Genomic DNA, 20,608 nt, shown 5'->3' with positions numbered 1-20,608 from the left:
CGGCAAAACATAGGCCACTCGGAGGTGTAACCAAAACATGAAATAATTGCTTAAACTAAAAAATAACAACAAATATGGCATGTTCAACTAGTTCTATTAATTCAACTAGTTCTATTAATTCAACTAGTTCTTACTAAATATAAACTTAGTATAAAAAGAAAAAAACTAGTTCTTTCTAAAAATGAAGTAGTTCAACTAGTTATTAATTTACTTACTATACTAGTTCAACTAAAACTTAACTAGTTCAACTAAAACTAAACTAGTTCTATTAATTCAACTCGTTCTTACTAAATATAAACTTACTATAAATAGAAAGAAACTAGCACATCTACTACTACTAATTAACATCTAACTACTACATCTACTACTAATTAACATCTACTACTGCTAATTATACAACTAGTTTACCATCACTACTAGTAATTAATATCCACTACTTCTAAAAATCATTAGCTATGAACCCTAAATTAACATCTACTACTACTAAAATCATCTACTAACTAAGCAAAGAGAGAGGGGGTGGGGGAGGGGTGGGGGGCTTACAGAGGGAGAGACGATGGCGGGGAGGTGCTCGTCGATGGAGGGGCAGCGAGGGCGGGCTCGGGATCGGGAGGCGGCAGTCCTGGGCGGCGGGCTCGGTCGAGGGCGGCGGGCTCGGTCGAGGGCGGCGGCGGTGAGGTCGAGGGCGGGCAGTGGCGGTGAGGTCGAGGGCGGGCGGCGGCGGTGAGGTCGAGGGCGGGCTCGCACTACTAGGGAAAAGGCTAGCAGCAGCGCAGGTTTTAGGCCTATCAGCAGCGCGGGTGCCCGCGCTACCAATAAGGCGCTACAGCTAACTCTTAGTAGTAGCGCTGCCTATACCCGCGCTACCACTATTGACTATAGAAGCAGCGCTTTTCAGGAACGCGCTGCTATTACTTAGCTATAGCGATTTCCCGGTCCAGCGCTACTGTTATATCATTCACCATTTCCCATTCCAGCTTTGATAAACTGCAATTTCCAGATACTAGGTACTACTAGGTACTACTAGATATCAATTTCATAAAGCATTATAGGTACTATGTAGTACTCCCTCAGTTCGAAATTACTCGTCGTGGTTTTAGTTCAAATTTGAACTCAAACCACGTTGAGTAATTTGGAACCGAGGGAGTACTAGATAACAATTTCATATATACTCAACATGCATCCTCAAGCAGTAGAAGGTGACATCGATGACAATCATCATATTTAGTTCTAGATGATATCGACGACGATCATCATATGTAGTTCTACATTATATCGACGACGATCATCATATGTAGTTCTAGATGATATCGATGACGATCATCATCCTCAAGCCTGGGCGGTGGGTGTTCCTGATAGTAATTAGGATGGCCTGTCCAGCACGAAGATTCTTGCCAACGAGGAATCTCTTCCACCCAACCGAGTTCAAGTGTGTGCGACCATCTGTGCCCATGCGATAAGTAAAAATGGTGACGGAGCCCCTTGCGGTAAGGCGTAGTCCAACTGAGCCTTCTTCATCAGGCTCGATACCACAACTCACAGATAGGTTCTTTGGCAATCTCTGAATAAGAAAAACATATCAATTAATAAATAGCCTCACACATACTCTTGCAAATATATTTCTATTAAGTCTAGATTTCTACACTATCAAAAGACACAGTACTATGCATTTGTAGTAATTAATCATGAATTCTACTAATAAGTATATATATGGATTATCTGCACTATTAATAGTTCCTTGGATTCTACACTAATAAGCATGTGATCAGACTCTACACTAAAGTATATCATCGACTAGATTCCACAAAGCATATCATTGGACTCTACACTAAGCATATCATCGGATTCACTAAGCATATAATCGGATAATTTGCATTTGTAAGTATAACAATAAAGCATAGATATATATATCATCAAATTACTAAATGCAGTACGTATAACATACCATTTCATGCCGATCGACCATGGTACTTGTCAGGCGGGTTACGAATGGCACCCCGACAAAGTCATCACGTGGCGGAATTATGTCCCATAGGTTGCACACCTCCTCCTCGCTCAGCCTCATTATTTGAGCTATGATGGCTTCATGAAGTGGGTTCTCATCATCTTCATTGAGTGGGTCCTCATTATCTTCATCATTTTCGTCATCTTCATCATCTTCCACTAGGTTGATATAAATGACAACCAGCTTGGGTCTTTCTGCTCCGAAGGAGAATCTGATCAACTCACCACCAGTAAGACGCATGCAAGCGAGGAAACGGGCCCATCCATCTCCTCCAATCTGCGACATATTGCGTCCTTTCTCGACCTCCATAGTCTACGGCCCCCCAGGAGCCTCAAATGTCACAGTGTCTCCTGTCAGCTTGTTGAATTTCAACCTCACATTGCATGGGACGATCTGTGTAAGAAAAGCAAAATGACACAATGCAGTAATGCCAACACTAAAAATAAAATAGTTGTTACATTTCATCTAATTTCTTACCGCCACATGACGAAAACTCGGATGGAAGTAGATGCCGAACAGCTTGCCAGTTGCAAGGCTGCTGGCGCACCTTGACTTGCACAGTCGACATAGTGGTGCTGGTGGTGGCGCCATTTTCCTAAAGCAATATGAGCAAAGGATTAACGATTCACTTCACAGGAAACAAGTGGCAAATTTAACTAAATTGGCACCTACATTTTGCCAAAAAATAACTTATTACAAAAAAACTAAATCGAGCATACTAAATCAACTAAATCAACTAGCATACTAAATCCACTAGCATACTAAATCAACTAAATCAACTAGCCTACTAAATAAACTAAATCAAAATGTTCTAAATCAACTAAGTCAACTAGCCTACTAAATCAACTGAACCATATCAACTAAATCAAAATGTTACATATGAAAGCCTACTAAATCAAAATGTATCAGGGAGGAGGGACAAGGAGGGGCGACTCGAGGAGGGAGAAGATAGTAGAACAGAGGAGGAAGGCGGAGCGAGGAGGGGCCGGCCGGCGGCGAGTGGAGGGAGGACGGATCGAGGAGGAAGGCGGAGCGAGGAGGGGGCGGCCAGCGGCGAGTGGAGGCAGGACGGAGGAGGAGGCCGGTACCGAGTCCAGCGAGGAGGATGAGGCGACAGCGGCGCAGATCGGGGGAGGACCGGAGGCGCGGGGGGGTGAGGAGGAGACCGTGAGTGTGTATGAGTGTGATCTGTGGATGAGGCTAGTGAGTGGGGGGAGATGGAATGGAATAGCAGTAGCGCGCTATAGGTAAACACGCTACTGCTAAAGTACCTATCAGTAGTGCCTTTCGGCCTGAACGCGCTACTGCTATGTGTCAGTATGTAAAAATAGACATAGACATAAAAATACGCTGCTGCTACATTACGCTGAATGCGCTGAATGCTCATTGATTTTTGTAGTTAATTTAGCACTAGCGATTATTGCCTGAATGCGCTGCTGCTACGATACGTAGCAGTAGCGCTATTTATTTTAACACGCTGCTGCTATAACTGGCCTCGCGGTGGCGTCGTGGGAATCTTAGCAGTAGCGCTTCTTGGAGTGCACGCGCTACTGATAAACTTGTTTCAGCAGCGAGTTTCCATGTCCTGCGCTACTGCTACTTAGCAGCAGCGCCCGATTTTAAAGCGTGCTGCTGGTAAGATTATGTCTATAGGCTTTTCCCTAGTAGTGTCGGTCGAGGGCGGTGGCGGTGAGGTTGAGGGCGGGCGGTGGCGGCGGCGGCGGCGATGAGGGCAGGCGCGCTCGGGCTCGGGCGGCGGCGACAGGAGTGGGGAACAGGCCGGGGGGGAGGAGGACTTGGCGAAATTTTGATTCGGGGGTGGTTAACTCGAACTAGCAGTAGCACTCGTACGGAAAACGTGCTATAGCTAACTTATCTATAGCGCCTTTTATAGAAAACCGCTACTGCTAATGGAAGCAGCTATTTCCTTTGTTTAGTAAAAACATCAAAAATATACATTGGTCATCATTGATATTTTTGTGTATATCTAAATAGTCAACATGAATCCTCACTGTACCTGTATAGGTACAGGCGAGGATTCATATTGCAACCACAAATCATACACATATAGTTCAATGAAGACCAAGTGCTCGAGATAGGTTGAGAAGCAACATATTTAAGGTGGGAAACACCTTGTTCGCTTAGCAGTATGGGACTAAACTTAATTAGTTGCGGTGATACTTAGCAGTAGCGAGTTTTGAGGAAAACCGCTGCTACTAAGTTCTTTATCAGTAGCGCGTCCACTGGAAGGGCGCTACTACTATATCTAGCCTGGAGGCAACATTGTGGAAATTATAGTAGTAGCGCTCTTTTCACCTAGAGCGCTACTGCTACTCAGTCATTAGTAGCGCTCTTTTCTGAAGCTCGCTACTGCTAATTAGCAGTAGCGCCTATTTTTAGACCGCGCTGCTGCTAAGATTCTGTGTATAAGGTTTTCCGTAGTAGTGCATCCCCTTGCACCGGAAGACATCTTGTTCCATAGCTTCGAGCCTGGCCTCCACGGTTCCTGTCCCCTTGGGGCAGGGCACATTGCGAAGGTGAAGCACCCCCTCATGCATCTGAATGACCTGAGGGTGCTGCACCACCTCTCGCAGATATGGGTTGATGACGTTCTTGAAGAACTTGTGCTTGGAGGATCTTGAAGCAGCCATGGTAGATGGGATCTGACAGAAAACAACAAGGAAAAGAAAACAGGGGATTTCTCCGTGATACGGTGATCAACAGGTTCAGGAAGTATATAAAGATTTTTTATCTTGGAGGACAAGAAAACGTGTGAAAAACGGAGTCCAGAAGGTGTCCCAGGTGGGCACAACCCACCTGGGCGCGCCAGGCACGCCCTGGTATCTTGTGCCCACCAAGGTACGCTTCCCGATAGTTTCTTATTTTCCTATTTTTCTAAATATTCCAAAACTGACAAAAATATTTTTGCGGATTTTTCGGAGTCCGTTTACTTACCATATCATGTACCTCCTTATTTTCACAATTCTGGAGTGTTTCGGAAGGACTCTTTTATGTGTTCTTCCGGTGTCAAAGTTTGGATAATACTACTTTCAACATTAATGGGCGTACCTAAGATATAATGTTTTATCCGTTGCCCATTGACAACCTTCGGGTTAGTACCTTTGGCATTATTTATTTTGATGGCTCCAGACCGATAAACCTCCTCGATAACATAGGGTCCTTCCCATTTTGAGAGGAGTTTTCCTGCAAAGAATCTGAAACGAGAGTTGTACAAAAGAACATATTCTTCGACTTTAAACTCACGCTTTTGGATTCTCTTGTCATGCCATCTTTTAACTTTTTATTTGAATAATGTTGCATTTTCATAATCTTGGGTTCTCCATTCATCTAAAGAGCTAATATCAAATAACCTCTTTTCACCGCCAAGTTTGAAATCATAGTTGAGTTCTTTGACTGCCCAATATGCTTTATGTTCTAACTCAAGAGGTAAATGTCAAGCTTTTCCATAAACCATTTTATAAGGAGACATACCCATTGGATTTTTATATGTTGTTCTATAAGCCCAAAGTGCATCATCTAATTTCTTAGAAAAATTCTTCCTGGACCTATTGACAGTCTTTTGCAAAATTAATTTTATTTCTCTATTGCTAAGTTCAACTTGACCACTAGACTGAGGATGACAAGGTGATGCAATTCTATGGTTAACATCATACTTGGCAAGCATTTTATGGAAAGCACCATCAATAAAGTGTGAACCACCATCAGTCATTAAATATCTAGGGACTCCAAACCTTGGAAAATAACTTCCTTAAGCATTTTAATAGAGGTGTTGTGATCAGCACTACTAGTTGGAATGGCTTCTACCCATTTAGTAACATAATCAACAGCAACCAAAATATGTGTATACCCATTAGAGGAAGGAAAAGGTCCCATGAAATCAAATCTCCAAACATCAAACGGTTCAACAACAAGTGAATAGTTCATAGGCATTTCTTGATTCTTTGACATTCATCACAAGAATGAACTTACGGGCATACTTGAAGAGAGTAGGCCAATAAAATCCAGATTGCAATACCTTGTGAGCAGTTCTATCTCCAGCATGATGCCCTCCATAAGCTTTGGAGTGACATTTCTATAGGATTTGTCCTTGTTCATGCTCAGGTACACAACGTCTAATAATACCATCTACTCATTCTTTATAAAGATGTGGGTCATCCCAAAAGTAATGTCTTAAATCATAAAAGAATTTTTTTTCTTTTGTTGGTATGTAAAGCTAGGTGGTAGATATTTAGCAATAATGTAATTAGCATAGTCAGCATACCAAGGAGTATTATGAGCAACATTTATTGCAGCTAACTGCTCATCAGGAAAACTATCATTAATAGGTAGTGGGTCATCAGGCACATTTTCAAGCCTAGACAAATTATCAGCTACGGGGTTCTCAGCTCCTTTTCTATCAATGATATGTAAATAAAACTCTTGTAACAAAAGGACCCATCGAATAAGTCTAGTTTAGCATCTTTATTTTCCGTAAGATATTTAATAGCAGCATGATCGGTGTGAACAACTACTTTGGAATCAACAATATAAGGTCTAAATTTATCACAAGAAAACACCACTAATAAGAATTATTTTTCGGTAGTAGCATAGTTTCGTTGAGCGTTGTCTAGAGTTTTACTAGCATAATGAATAGCATTCAGTTTCTTATCAACCCTTTGTCCTAGAACAGCACCAACATCATAATCACTAGCATCACACATAATTTCAAAAGGAAAGTTCCAATCAGGTGGTTGGATAATAGGTGCAGAAATTAAGGCTTTCTTGAGTGTTTCAAAGGCTTCTAAACAATCATCATAAAAAACAAAAGGAATATCCTTTTGCAAAAGACTCGTAAGAGGCCAAGAAATTTTAGAAAAGTCTTTGATAAATCTCCTATAGAAACCAGCATGACCTAGGAAAGTACGAATACCTTTGATATCTTTAGGACATGGCATTTTCTCAATTGCATCAACCTTAGCTTGGTCCACTTCAATACCTCTTTCAGAAATTTTATGACCCAAGACAATGCCTTCATTAACCATAAAGTGGCACTTCTCCCAATTCAAGACGATATTTGTTTGTTCACATCTCTGCAAAACTCAATCAAGATTGCTTAAACAATCATCAAAAGACTTCCCATAAACAGAGAACTCGTCCATAAAAACCTCAACAATCTTTTCACAAAAATTAGAGAATATAGTAGTCATACATATTTGAAAGGTAGCAGGTGCATTACATAAACCAAAAGGCATACATCTATAAGCATAGGTTCCAAAAGGACAAGTAAAAGTGGTTTTTTCTTGATCAGGTAGGGAAACAGGTATTTGTGAAAAGCCAGAATATCCATCAAGGAAGCAAAAGTGTGTGTGCTTAGATAATCTCTCTAACATTTGATCAATAAAAGGCAGAGGGTAATGATATTTTCTAGTTGCTTTGTTTAATTTTCTAAAATCAATTACCATTCTATGGCTTGTAACAATTCTTTGTGGGATAAGTTCGTTCTTATCATTAGGAACAACAGTTATACCTCCTTTCTTAGGGACACAATGAACATGAATTACCCATCTACTATTAGCAATAGGGTAGATTATACATGCTTCCAAAAGTTTTAGTATTTCTGTCCTTACCACTTCTTTCATCTTCGGATTTAATCGACGTTGGTGATCAACAACGGGTTTAGCATCTTTCTCCATATTGATTTTGAGCTGACATAGAGTGGGACTAATGCCTTTTAAATCATGAAGAGTATATCCAATAGCAACTCAGTGCTTCCTTATAACTTTCAATAATCTTTCTTCTTCATGTTCTGAAAGGTTAGCACTAATAATAACAAGATATATCTTCTTTTCGTCAAGATAAGCATATTTCAAAGTGTCTGGCAATTGTTTTAATTTAAATGCAGGATCACCTTTAGGTGGAGGAGGACCTCCTAGAGTTTCAATAGGCAAATTGTGTTTAAGAAGAGGACGTTGTTCAAAGAAAATATCATCTATTTATTTCTTTCATGCATATGTAATTCATTTTCATGGTCTAGCAAATATTGTTCTAGTGGATCAGTAGGAGGCACAGCAATAGAAGCAAGACCAATTATTTCATCCTTAGTAGGCAATTCTTTTTCATGAAGTTTTCTACTAAACTTGGAAAAATTAAACTCATGAGACTCATCACTGAAACTAACACCGACAGTTTGTTTCTTGCAATCTATTTTAGCATTAACGGTGTTCAAGAAAGGTCTTCCAAAGATAATGGGACAGAAGTCATCTTGTGGGGAACCAAGAACAAGAAAATCAGTAGGGTATTTTATTTTCCCACACAAGACTTCAACATCTCTAACAATCCCAATTGGTGATATAGTGCCTCTATTAGCAAGTTTAATAGTAACATCTATGTCTTCTATTTTTGCGGGTGCTATGTCTTTCATAATTTCTTGGTATAAGGTGTAAGGAATAGCACTCACACTAGCACCTATGTCACATAAACCATGATAACAGTGATATCCTATTTTAACTGACACAATGGGCATGCCCTCAACAGGTCTATGTTTATCCTTTTTATCAGGTTTGGCAATTCTAGCAGTTTCTTCACAGAAGTAAATAGCATGCCCATCTACATTTTCTTCTAAGAGATATTTAACCATAGCAATACTAGGTTCTAGTTTAATTTGTTCATCTGGTTTGGGTGCTCTAATATAACTTTTGTTAACCAAAGTTGAAACTTTAGCATGTTCCTTTATTCTAACAGGGAAAGGTGGTTTCTCCATATAAGCAGAAGGAACAACTGGATCAACATTGTAAAGTATAGTTTCTTCCTTAGCAGGTACTGGTTCTTCCTTTTCTTCTTTAATTGGTGGGTGATACTTATACCACTTCTCTTTAGGGAGATTAACATGAGTAGCAAAAGATTCAAAAAAGGAGGCTACTATCTCAGAGTCAAGTCCGAATTTAGTGCTAAACTTTTGAAAAGCATCGGTATTCATAAAAGATTTAACACAATCATACTTAAGCTTAATACCTGACTCTTTACCTTCGTCGAGTTCCCAATCTTCAGAGTTGCGTTTAATTATTTCCAAAAGATCCCACCGGAATTCAATAGTCTTCTTCATAAAAGAACCAGCATAAGAAGTATCGAGCATGCTTTGATCATTACGAGAAAGCCGAGCATAAAAGTTCTGGATAATAATTTATTTTGAGAGCTCATGATTGGGGCATGAATATAACATTGACTTAACCCTCTCTCAAGCTAGAGTGATACTTTCTCCTTCACGACACCAAAAATTATATATATAATTCCGATCACGATGAACTAGATGCATAGGATAATTTTTTTTGGTGGAACTCCAATTTCAACCGATTCCAATTCCAAGATCCAATATCATTGCATAGCCTATACCAAGCCAATGCTTTTCCCTTCAAAGATAAAGGGAAAACCTTTTTCATAACTTCATCTCCGGGTAAACCTGCAAGCTTAAAAAATCCACAAATTGGTTCCACATATATCAAGTGCATATCAGGATGTTCGGTTCCGTCTACTGCATAAGGAAAAGCTAGCAGTTGTTCCATCATACCCGAAGGAATTTCATATTCAATGTTATCAGTAGGTGCAGTAGGTTGAGGGGTAGCCAATTGTGGTTCCGTACAAGGTGAAGATACCCCGAACAAACCCCTCAAAGGATTGTTTTCCATAGTAACAAGTGACAATAAATTTCAGCACACGATATAAATGTTTCCTTACCAAATTCCACTTACCAAAGGCGCTTCATTCCCCGGCAACGACGCCAGAAAATAGCCTTGATGACCCACAAGTATAGGGGGTCAATTGTAGCTCTTTTTGATAAGTAAGAGTGTCAAACCCAACGACGAGCAGAAGGAAATGACAAGTGGTTTTTAGTAAGATAGTGTCTGCAAGTGCTGAAATTGTAAGTAGCAGAGTAGTTTGATAGCAAGGTAATTTGTAACGAGCAAGTAACAATAGTAGTAACAAAAGTGCAGCAAGGTAGCCCAATCCTTTTGAGGCAAAGGACAGGCCAAAACGGTCTCTTATGATAAGAAAAGCATTCTTGAGGGTACACGGGAATTTCATCTAGTCACTTTCATCATGTTGGTTCAATTCGTGTTCGCTACTTTGATAATTTGATATGTGGGTGGATCGGTGCTTAGGTGTTGTTCTTACTTGAACAAACCTCCTACCATTCCGCAAGCATCCGCAACTACAAGAAAAGTATTAAGAATAAATTCTAACCATAGCATTAAACTTTTGGATCCAATTGGTCCCTTACAGAATAGCGCATAAACTGGGGTTTAAGCTTCTGTCACAATCGTAACCCACCATCTAATTACTACTCCACAATGCATTCCCTTAGGCCCAAATATGGTGAAGTGTCATGTAGTCGATGTTCACATGACACCACTAAGGAAATCACAACATACACATTATCAAAATATCGAACACATATCAAATTCACATGATTACTTGCAACATGATTTCTCCCGTGACCTCAAGAACCAAAGTAACTACTCACAAATGATAATCATGCTCAAGATCAGAGGGGTATTAAATAGCATATTGGATCTAAACATATAATCTTCCACCAAATAAACCATATAGTAATCACCTACAAGATGTAATCAACAGTACTAGTCACCCACAAGCACCAATCTACAGTTCCGGTAACAAGATTGAACACAAGAGATAAACTAGGGTTTGAGATGAGATGGTGTTGTTGAAGATGTTGATGGAGATCGCCCTCCCCAAGATGGGAGAGTTGTTGGTGATGATGATGACGATGATTTCCCACTCTGGGAGGGAAGTTCCCACGGCGGAATAGCTCCGCCGGAGGGAAAAAGTGCTCCTGCCCAAGTTCCGCCTCGAGACGGCCGAGGGAGTCCTGGATTAAGGGGTCCTCGGGCAGCGGGACTATATACTTTGGCCGGACTATTGGACTATGAAGATACAAGATTGAAGACTTCGTCCCGTGTCTAGGTAGGACTCTCCTTTGCGTGGAAGGCAAGCTTGGCAATTCGGATATGTAGATCTCCTTCTCTGTAACCGACTCTGTGTAACCCTAGCCCCCTCCGGTCTCTATATAAACCGGAGGGTTTAGTCCGTACGAAAAGAACAACAATCATAATCATAGGCTAGCTTCTAGGGTTTAGCCTCTACGATCTCGTGGTAGATCAACTCTTGTAATACTCATATCATCAAGATCAATCAAGCAGGAAGTAGGGTATTACCTCCATCGAGAGGGCCCGAACCTGGGTAAACATTGTGTCCCCCGCCTCCTGTTACCATTAGCCTTAGATGCACAGTTCGGGACCCCCTACCCGAGATCCGCCGGTTTTAACACCGACATTGGTGCTTTCATTGAGAGTTCCACTGTGCCATTGCAATAAAGGCTTGATGGCTCCTTCAATCATCAGCAACGATGCGATCCAGGGTGAGGTTTTTCTCCCCATACAGATCTTCATATTCGTCAACTTCGTACTGCGGGCCAACTCCCTTGGCCACCTAGAGCAGATCGATAGCTACGCCCCTGCCATCAGGTCAGGTTTGGAAGCTTGAACTATACTACCGACATCCGCGGAGACTTGATCTTCGACGGGTTCGAGCCCATGCCAGGTGCGCCACACGGTCACGACGAGCATGACTTAGCTCTGCCGTCGGACGGTTTTCGGGAGATCACACCTGCGGCTACTCCGGCCCTCAATCCGGAGCAGATCGTGCCATCCGAGGACGGGTGGATGGACCCCGCCACGGAGGCCGCACACTCAGTGGCGATAGAGCCGAATACTGACTTCACCGCCTATGAGACCTGTGCCATCGGACCCTTGGATTCGTCCCCGGCCACAGGCTCCGAACCGCTTGCGTCCGTGCCTATCAAATCTGATTGGGCACCAATCATGGAGTTTACCTCCGCAGATATTTTTCAGCACTCGCCCTTGGGCGACGTGCTAGATTCATTGAGGTCTCTCTCCTTGTCAGGAGACCCTTGGCCGAACTATGTCCGGCCCGAGTGGGAAGCAGGCGACGAAGAAATTCGTTCCCCACCCACCACCCACTTAATAACCACTGTCAACGACTTAACCGACATGCTTGATTTCGACTCCGAAGACATCAACGGTATCGACGACGATGCAGGAGAGGAATAGGAACCACCGCCCACAGGGCGCTAGACAGCCACGTCATCATATGATATATACATGGTGGATACACCCAAAGAAAACAACGATGAGGAACTAAAGGATGCAGCGAAGGATAATCCCCTCGAGAAGCAACCAAAGCAACGACATAGACGCCGCTCCAAATCCCGCCTCAGCAAAAACAGCGATAACAGCGCAAGAAAGAATAATACCCCGGTCGACTCCAAGGGAAACGACGACCACATGGACCCAGCGATGGAGCAGGATGAGCCAGCGGACGACGAACATAGTACGGAGCCGCTGTCCGATCACGGCAACGACGAGGGTAAAGCTCATCAACCTATCTCCGGAGAGGAGAACAGTCTGGACAACGATGCACACATCATCCCGGGAAGGCAGTTGGAACAAGAGAACCTCCATAGAAGGCTTATTGACACCGCAAGGAGCCTGAAGAAGAAGAAGCAAAGGCTTAAGGCCGCACAGAATACGCTCAACAGCAGATGGAACAAAGTGCTTGACACCGAAGAAAAGTACGGTGGCAGTCACCACACAAAGAGCTATCCAAAGCGCAAGCTGCTGCCTGAATTCGACGACGAGACTTTAGAGCCCATTCAGCCGAAAAATAAAATGGCCGATCAGCCGGACCGACCACCCCGTGGCCGCGACAGGGCGGCTAACGACGTCGCACACAAGTCAGCGCACAATTTACGTGAGGACCTGCACAAAAAAACCGGTATGTCCAGGTCCATCTACGGATCTAGGAAGCACGCTCCGGCATAGAATCCTAGCCGCCCAAACGACTATACTAACCGAATAACAGCTCGGAATCAAAACCGAACACTACAACCGTCAGAATAATGCCATGACACATCCAAATATAGGGGTGCCGCACACCCCTATGCTTCACCGATGAGGTGCTGGATCACGAATTTCCAGAGGGATTCAAACCCGTGAACATAGAGGCACACGACGGAACGATAGACCCTGGGGTCACTAGTAGAAAAAGGGTCAAACGTGAAGCACATTAGTGCCAGTTTGATTTTGGCTCGGTACTAATGGTACCATTAGTGCCGGTTCGAACGGATTTGCATTAATGCCGGTTCGTGTTGAACCTTTAGTACCGGTTCGTGCCACGAACCGGTACTAAAGGGGTTGTGGCAGGCTGGCGTCAGGCCGGGGCCCCACGAGCCTCTTTAGTTTCGGTTTGTGGCACAAACCGGTACTAAAGGGCCAACCTTTAGCACCAGTTTTCCATTTCGACAATTTTTTAAAATCATAAAATTCCAAAGGGAAAATATAGTTTTTGGGTGTTTTAGACGTTTTTTAGACGTTTTTAGCGTTTAGTGCTAGGGTTTAGATTTCAGAGTTTAGGGTTAGGTTTTATGGTTTAAACCCTTAGTTTTTACTATTTAGCATAGAGTTTCCGACGTTTTAAGTCCCGGGTTTAGGGTTTAGGACAATTTTTGAAATGAAAAAATTGTAAAAGGAAAAAAAGATATGCTCTAATTTATGTTTTTTTGAATTTTGGTTAAATCTTGTCAAACCGGTCAAACAACTGATTCAAGAAATATAGAGTGTTACTAAATAATTACGCAATACTATTAGTGTTACTAAATAAGTATCTCAGTTTTTTTGAATTTTGGCCAAATCTGGTCAAACTGTGGTCAAACTATGGTCAAACTACTTATTCAAGAAATATTAGTGTTAATACATAATTACTGTTTTTTAGAATAATAGTTTCAAACTCAAACGGTGAAACGTGTGACTTCATGCTCAAGCTAAACTACTGAGGGTTAATAGGATTGACAGCTTACATTTGTCAGGAAAACAACAAGTGCAGACTTGGAATGTAGGGGGAATAGAACTCCGAAGTTAAGCGTGCTCAGGCTGGGGGAGTGAGAGGATGGGTGACCGGCCGGGAAGTCAGGCGATTTGGAATGAGTGATCCACACTGGGAGTGAGAGGATGGGTGACCGGCCGGGAAGTCAGGCGATTTGGAATGAGTGATCCACACTTGAGCAGTTAAGAGACATGATTAGAGACTAAATCATCAAATAATTCAGAAAAATTAAAAATCGAAAAAAAATCAATTTTTTTTTCCAAAATTTTCAAAAAAAAATTCAAAAACAAAAAACCTTTAGTACCGGTTGGTAACACCAACCGGTACTAAAGGTCCCCCATACCAGGGCGCGAGCTCATGCCACGTGGTGGCACTTTAGCGCCGGTTCGTGCCGAACCGGTACTAAAGGGGGGGCTTTAGTGCCCACCCCCTAGTGCCGATTATGGAACCGGCACTAAAGGCCCTTATGAACCGGCGCTAAAGCTCCGTTTTCTACTAGTGGGTCTGGATTGAGGACTTTATCCTTCACATCCACATGGCTCGCGGAGATGACCTCCACGTCATCAAATACCTGCCCCTCAAATTGAAAGGACCAGCTCGGCACTAGCTGAAAAGCCTCCCCAAAAACTCAATTGGAAGTTGGGAAGAACTTGAGGATGCCTTTAGGGCTAATTTTCAAGGGACCTATGTCCGACCTTCGGATGCAGACGATTTAAGTCATATGATTCAACAGCCCGGAGAGTCAGCCCGAAAGCTTTGGAACAGATTTCTCACTAAGAAGAATCAAATCGTCGACTGCCCCGATGCCGAGCCCTTAGCAGCTTTCAAACACAGTGTCCGGGACGAATGGCTCGCCAGACACCTCGTCCAGGGAAAACCGAGGACAATGGCAGCCCTAACAAGCCTTATGGCCTGCTTTTGCATGGGCGAAGACAGTTGGCTGGCCTGTAGCGGCACCAGCGACCCAGGCACATCCGAAGTCAGGGATGGCAACGGGAAACCGCGACGCAATAAAAGCAAGCGTCGAAACAATGAAGACAGCCCAGACAACACGGCGGTAAACGCCGGATTCAGGGGCTCTCAACCCGATCAACGGAAAAAGCCATTTAAAGGCAGCAAAGATGGACCGTCCAGCCTAAACAAGATTCTTGACAGATTATGTCAGATTCATGGCACCTCTGAGAAACCTGCAAATCACACCAACAGAGAATGCTGGGTCTTCAAGCAGGCTGGCAAGCTAAATGCCGAACACAAGGGGAGGGAGACACCAAGTGAAGACGAGGATGAGCCTCGCCAGCCGAACACTAGGGGACAGAAAAAATTCCCACCAGAGGTCAAAACAGTGAACATGATTTACGCAACTCACATGTGGAAGAAGAGGCGCAAACGCGCACTCTGAGACGTATACGCCGTGGAGCCCGTCACCCCCAAGTTCAACCCTTGGTCGGCCTGCCCGATCACTTTTGATTGCAGGGATCACCCGACTAGCATCCGGCACGGAGCATCGGCTGCCTTGGTGCTAGACCCAATAATTAACGGATACCATCTCACCCGAGTCCTTATGGATGGCGGCAGTAGTCTTAATCTGATATATCAGGACACCGTCCACAAAATGGGGATAGACCCGACAAGAATCAGCCAAAGCAATACTACCTTTAAAGGAGTAATACCAGGCCCAGAGGCCCGCTGCATGGGCTCTCTAGTACTAGAGGTTGTATTCGGTTCTCCCAACAACTTCTGAAGCGAAGAATTAACCTTCGACATCACTCCATTCCGAAGTGGCTATCACGCACTACTCGGAAGAACGACCTTCGCTCGTTTTAATGCAATACCACATTACGCTTATCTTAAGCTTAAGATGCCCAGTCCATGTGGCACATCATAGTTAGAAGAAACACAGAGCATTCCTTACGTGCGGAGAAATATGTGGTGGCTCTAGCAGCCGAACACTGAATGGCCTCTCCAACCAGAATAAATGATCGGTCTTCAAGACCGTGGACACGGTTAGACGAGTCCGGCGCACCACTAGCTGTAACAGCTTAGATAAATCTACGATGGGGTCGATGGATATACCCCCATAGGTGGTGCTAGGGGCTTCCCGCATGTAAAAAGGACTACAGTTCGGCTTGACCCTATTAATACAATAATAGATCGCATTTTAATGGTTCATTAAGAATAACCAATTTTTCGCACGAAGACTTTCACCTGGGTTATTCTCTTTTACAGATGATCATCGTGCTACACCCTTCCAGGATATGACACAACAGAGACACAGGCGCAGACGTGCAGCAGGGCCCCGCTTAAAGGTTTCTTTTTATATTAAGACCCTGCGTAAACCTTTTTTACTGTCTCTTGTTGCTTCACACCCTCTGGATACTCAAAACAACCGAGAGGGATGCTGGCTGTCGGTGTACAAAAAGGGGGGGTACACTTTCTGTACCCCTATGACTATGCACGGGCAGTCTGAGCCACGAGCACCACCGCACTAAGAAAGGCAAGGGAGGTAAGCCAGGGTAAGACCGAAGCTCAAGAGAACTGGAGCAACACCAAAGCCAAGACCAGGAAGAACCAAGGGACAGGCGGGCTCCCCCGGCAAGATCCTTGCCGGGGCCGGCTTTAGCAGCCCCGGCAAGACCCTTGCCGCGGCAACTCGCCCCACGCCTACGGAGCAAATCACCCTTGAGTCCGCTGCCCCCATAGGGCAAGGATTCGGGAGACATCCCCGTAGTGGCATGCAGATCTTTGTGAAGACATTCAAGATCAGATACGCACTAAGAAGACGACGACCCTTGGCGGGATCCTAGCCAAGGAAGACCACAAGACCTCCGGCAAGCGCCTTGCCGGGGATGGCAGCAGGCGTCGCGGCAAGACCCTTGCCGGGGCCCTGGCAAGGTCCTTGCCAAGGACATCCACAGGGCCACCATCAGGCCCACGCCGACTAAACTTCCACCACCGTATGCAGCTGCCGACCCAACCAGCTGGGCAGGCACCTGCGTGGCGGCATGCAGATCTTTGTGAAGACCCACCATTGCGCCACCTCAGCTGCCTGCCTACGTACATGGCATCTCAGGCATCGCTGGCCAGGGCGCGTGTCGACACAAGAAGGAGCGGCAATGGACAAGACAGATCTCTCCCCCGTCCCCGATAAAGCAAGGACACCTAAGCAAGACGCATTAAATGCGCCTTGTCATGTAATGCGAGGGATAACCTCGCATCACTGTACCCTTTCCACCTCCTGTGTGCCACTGTGGCAACCCCTTTTCCTATAAAAGGAGGCCCGAGGCAACCAGGAGAAGGATTCGGCTTTTTGGAGCTCTTCACGCCCCATAGCTAGCTGGAGAACACAGATATACAATCCACCAAAGCAGGAGTAGGGTTTTACGCATCCTCGCGGCCCGAACCTGGATAAACGAACTGTGTGCTATCTGTTTGATCCGCTCTTCTCTCAACCCCGCGCCCCGCTAACCGTAGTAGGGATTCTTGTGATCCCATAGGTGTCGTTTACGCCGACATCTTTGGCGCGCCAGGTAGGGCGCGTAGTTGTGAGAATCGGTTTTAGCAGTTAGTTCGACACTTCTTCATCATCATGGCACCCAAGAAGAAGATAACGGTGGCGGTTGGCCAGTCGGAAGCCGGACAGCCCGTCCTGACGCGAGCGAGCAGCGGACCGGTCGCAGAAAGGACCCGGGGCGCTGCTCGCGAACACCAACGCCGTCCCACCAGCCGGAGTTTGGGAGGTGGCGATGTTTGTGCACCTGGTAACGGGCCACACACCGCCAAATCCAAAGACGGAGCCAGGCCCTCCGCGGGTGGCGCGGGGCCTTCCAAGATCGCTGCTGCATCACCCGAAGGCGACGCAAGGGCCTCCATGACTCCCACGCCGGCACCAACAGCGCGCTCCTCCCAAGCAGCGTGCGACGAACGGCATCATCACGCCAAAGATCCCGGCCGTCGCCGCGGGAAGAGTCCCGAGCGCCACTCCTAAGACGTAGAAGACCTGCCCGCCCACCGAAGCGCTGGTGAAAACGGCATGCAACCATGGGATCGTGATAGAGCTCCTTCTGACATGGTCAGAAGTCGAAGCGCGTCGCGGTCCGTACAGGTTTCGCTACCGCTAACCCCAGCAGAAGCCCTGGCGCGCGCAGTTGCTCCTCGACTTTCCCCCCGTTACGGGGAAACTCGATGAATGGAGAGCCACCATCCGAAGCCTTGTTGCGGTTGCCAACAAGGACGAACCAAGTCCAGTGAAGCCCCCGGGTCGGCGCTCCGATGGGGTCCCACGTACCAGTGGCGGGAGGACTGGCATCGCCGTGGCCACGATGCATTCGCCTCCTCCTCGCCCGGTACCGCGGGTGTCGACTCGTCGAGACGCCACGGGTGACGACATCTCCATAGCGTCGTCCGACCCATGGACCCACGGCGACCAGCGTCAAGTTCTTCGGGAGCGAGCTCATGAAGACGCTCGAACCACCATCGAGCGCCAGCGCGAAGTGCGCCACCAGTCAGACAGGCGAGCAGGGCCTGCTGCGAACTGCCCAGCACCGGAGAGCCCTGGAGGCCTACCTTACGAGGTAGGCTGTCCGGATTTTACCCGTGAGCTGCGGCAGTTCCAGTGGCCCACTCACCGCACCTTCAAGCCTGACGTTGGCGAGAAGTACAACGGCAAGACCCACCCGTCGGAGTTCCTCAGCATCTACACCATCGCGATGCAAGTTGCCGGAGCCCGCGATGATAAGGTGCTTGCGAATTACTTTCCATTGGCTCTTAAACCCAACGCCATGTCATGGTTGATGCATTTGCCGATAGACTCTATTTCCTCCTGGTCGGATTTGTGCCATGAGTTTGTTGGCGCCTTTACTAGGGGTCACCAAGCCCATGGCCAAGCGAGCGACCTGCACGTCATCCCCCAGAAGGGAGGCAAGAGTCTGCGCAAATATATACAGAGGTTCAGCCCGGTACAGTACAACATCCCTGATGTTCACCCTGCCGCCATCATCAGCGTGTTCCATCAGAACGTGCGTAATCGCAAGATGCATGAAGAGCTGGCAATGAACAGGGTGAAAGATGTGGCGGAACTCTATGTTCTTGTTGACAGATGTGCCCGGGCTGAAGAGGGAAGGAAGTACCCCGGCGAAGATGCCGGCGTGGAAACCGACTCTTCAGATGAGGATACTGCCGCCCCGGAGAAGAAAGGCCGGCGCCGCAATAGGAAGTGCAAGGGTAAAGGCGTGCTTGTCATCGAGGGATCTGATGACGCCGGCTCCGCCAAGAAAACCAAGGCAGATGACCCTGGCAAGGAAATTGCCGGATGTGTCGCCTGCCGAGCCTTGGTGGCTGCCGAGAAGTCAGGAAACTCCGACAAGCAATACTGCAAGATCCATCGCACCAAAGTCCATGATCTCCAAAACTGCCGACAGGTTGAGCTCCTTGCCGAGAAGTAGAGGGCTGAATATGATAGGCGGGACAAGGAGAAGGGCCAGGACGGTGCTGAGGGGTCCGGCAAGAAGCGTAACGGCCAAGCAGGCCATCGCGGCAAGGATAAACAGCAGGAGAGGCCCGCCCGGGGCCATGACAGAAAGCCAGAAGATGATGATCACGAAGATGACGACGAGTCCGGCGACCAAGAGTTTCAGAAAGCTACGGAGGCCATGTGCGTCGATGGCGGCGCCTCGCTACATACTTCTCACCGCCAGCTTAAACAGTGGGCGTGTGAGATTACAGCAGCAGAGCCGTCGTTTGATGCCAAGAAGCCGCTTAAGTGGTCCAGCACACCTATCATTTTTAACACCGAGGATCACCCTGATCGCACCACTGCGATCGGGTGCTTGCCGTTGTTGGTTTCACCAACAATACGCAACCTTAAGGTGACAAAGATGCTAGTCGATGGCGGGGCCGTTTGAAGTTAATCTCGCCTACTGTGATCGAGAAGCTGCAGATTCCTGACGGAGACCACGAAGAGACCGGCACGTTTCAGGGGGTCAACCCGGGGAGAAGTCAACCAAAGGGGAAGGTCACGCTGCCTGTGACTTTTGGAAGTGATCTGAACTACAGGACAGAAAGGATCGTGTTCGATGTTGCCAAGATCCCCTTACCTTATAACGGGATCCTTGGCCGCCCAGCGCTGGCCAAGTTCATGGCAGCGTCACACTACGCGTACAACACCCTGAAGATGCCAGGGCCTGTGACGATCATCACCATCCCATCCGATAAGAAAGATGTGCTGATTTGCACTGACCAACTCTACCAACAAGCAGTTGCAGCAGCTGCCGCTACTAGGGCACTTGCTCCTGCCATTGGAGCCCTGGGAGGGAAGAAGAAGAAGAAGATCGGTGAGACCTCGGACACCCACTCCGGCAAGCGCACCTCTTCGGAGTGTAGTGCTCCCGTCGAGGACGTGCGAGAGAGCTCCACCGGCAGAAACAAGAAGCCCAGGGCCACGCCACCGAAAACCAAGAAAGTTTCTGTCAAGGAGGACGGCACGGGAGGGGCTTTCACCATAAGCTCTGCCCTTGATGACAAATAGGAAGACGCGCTCTTCACCTTCCTGTGGGCGAATGTCGATGTGTTTGCATGGCAAGCATCCGACATCCCCGGCGTTCCCAGGGAGGTGATTGAGCACCACCTTGC

Source organism: Triticum urartu, chromosome 1 (genome assembly GCF_003073215.2).
Source record: "Triticum urartu cultivar G1812 chromosome 1, Tu2.1, whole genome shotgun sequence".
Taxonomy (NCBI): Eukaryota; Viridiplantae; Streptophyta; class Magnoliopsida; order Poales; family Poaceae; genus Triticum; species Triticum urartu.
The sequence above is the reverse complement of the archived record's forward strand: the minus strand, read 5'-3'. Positions refer to the sequence as shown.